At 40.2% G+C, this 2,333-nt stretch overlaps 1 pseudogene; it reads left to right on the forward strand.

Annotated features, from left to right (window-relative positions):
* Positions 1-1,134: 1,134 nt before the first annotated feature.
* Positions 1,135-1,234, forward strand: LOC127077201 (uncharacterized; annotated as a pseudogene).
* The last annotated feature ends 1,099 nt before the right edge of the window (positions 1,235-2,333 follow it).

Genomic DNA, 2,333 nt, shown 5'->3' on the forward strand with positions numbered 1-2,333 from the left:
ATTTCTTTTAAGAATTTAGCATATGAGGGCATCTGCGTAATAGCTTCGGTAAATGGAATTGTAACGTTTAATTGCTTAAGGAGATCAACAAATTTTCTAAATTGACCTACATCTTTGGTTTTAACAAGCCTTTGAGGGTAAGGTATAGGTGGTTTGTAAGGTGGTGGAGGTACATAAGGTTCCTTCTTTTCTAGGGTATCCTTATTACTCTCTTCCTTTTCCTTAGGTTCACTTTCCTCAGTAGATTTCTTAGGGCTTTGGTTTTCTATCCTTGGATCAGACGGTCCTTCCACTTCCGTTCCACTTCTTAATATAATTGCATGAGCTTGGCTTCTCGGATTAGGTTGGGGCTGTCCAGGGAATGTACCAGTTGGTGCAGCAGTAGGTGCTTGTTGTTGAGCTACTTGAGATATTTGGGTTTCTAACATTTTGTTATGGGTAGCCAAGGCATCTACTTTGCTTGCTAGTTGTTTAAGTTGTTCGCCAGTGTGTATGTTCTGGTTTAAGAAATCTTTATTGGTTTGTTGTTGGGAAGCTATAAAGTTTTCCATCATGATTTCCAAGTTGGATTTTCTAGGGGTATTATTGTTAGGATTTGGTTTCTGGTACCCCGGAGGTATAGATGGGGTTTGATTCGGAGACTGTCCAGGTGCGTATAAAGCATTATTACTCTTATATGAAAAGTTTGGATGATTCTTCCAATTTGGGTTATAGGTATTCGAATAGGGGCTTCCTTGAGCATAGTTTACTTGCTCTGTTTGGATTCCAGTCAAGAGTTGACATTCCGCAGGAGTGTGGCCTTGGATTCCACAGACCTCGCAATTCTGAGCTATAGCAACCACGGCGGTTGGTGGTGATACATTTAAACTTTCAATCTTCTGGACCAAAGCATCCACTTTTGCATTGACGTGATCAAGGTTACTTATCTCGTACATGCCAGTTTTCGGTTGAGGTTTTTCCACTGTTGTTCGTTCGGTTCCCCACTGATAGTGGTTTTGGGCCATGCTCTCGATAAGCTGGTAAGCATCAGCATAAGGTTTGTTCATTAATGCACCACCTGCAGCGGCGTCTATTGTTAACCTTGTATTGTATAAGAGACCATTATAAAATGTGTGAATTACTAACCAGTCTTCCAAACCATGGTGTGGGCAAAGTCTCATCATGTCTTTGTATCTTTCCCATGCTTCGAAAAGAGACTCGTTGTCTTTCTGTTTAAATCCGTTTATCTGGGCTCTTAACATAGCTGTTTTGCTTGGCGGAAAATATCGGGCAAGGAAAACTTTCTTCAACTCGTTCCATGTGGTGACTGAGTTGGAAGGTAGAGATTGAAGCCATCTTCTAGCGCTATCTCTTAATGAGAAAGGAAAAAGACGAAGTCGAATTGCCTCTGAAGTGACACCATTAGCTTTAACAGTATCAGCATATTGAACAAATACGGATAAATGAAGGTTTGGATCTTCGGTAAGATTTCCAGAGAATTGGTTCTGTTGCACAGCCTGCAGCAGTGAAGGTTTAAGTTCAAAGTTGTTTGCTTCGATTGCGGGCGGAGCAATACTTGAATGCGGTTCATCTTGCGATGGAGCGGCGTAATCTCTAAGAGCACGAGCTGGTTCTGCCATCTCGGTTAAAGAAGGAAAAATGTTTTTGATATCAGGAAGGTTTATAGGAGGGAGATTGTTTTCAGCACGATATTCCCGAATTCGTCGTAAGACTCGGAGATATAGTTCGATATCGTTGATTCGTAAATAGAGCGGTTCGCCTTGAGAGCGAGTGCGTGGCATACAAATCAACGAAAGAAAGAATAGAAGGAAAAAGAAACCTTAGTCTCTACAGCGTAACGGAAGAGTTACGATATCGATTGAATAAAAGTCCCCGGCAACGGCGCCAAAAACTTGATCGCTCGACTGTGCGAGTCGAGAATGGGATACAAACTGCAAGTGCACAGTTCTATCGCGTAGTTTTAAAAGATATCGATCCCACAGGGACTTATGAATCGATGTACCGTTATCTAAGGTTACTACGTAAATCTAAGGTGAAAATGTTTGATTGTTTGGGGAAAAGGGAGCTAAGAGCTAAACTAATATCTAGATTAAATATTAATAAAACGGATATCGGTATGTGGTTCGTCAAAACTAGGGAATCAATTCCTTGTCGGTCTCTCGGTTTTAAAATAAATCGTTTCGACTAACTTTATTGGTTAAAGGTTTTATCTCAAACTCTCGCTCTGTTGAAGAAACCATGATCTTATGTTAATGTTGCTGTCACTTATAATTAAGTCAAAAATCATATTTTGAAAACAATAAAGTTGCAGAAACTCTTTTTAAGAAAATACT

This window comes from Lathyrus oleraceus, chromosome 4 (genome assembly GCF_024323335.1).
Source record: "Lathyrus oleraceus cultivar Zhongwan6 chromosome 4, CAAS_Psat_ZW6_1.0, whole genome shotgun sequence".
NCBI classification, from domain to species: Eukaryota; Viridiplantae; Streptophyta; class Magnoliopsida; order Fabales; family Fabaceae; genus Lathyrus; species Lathyrus oleraceus.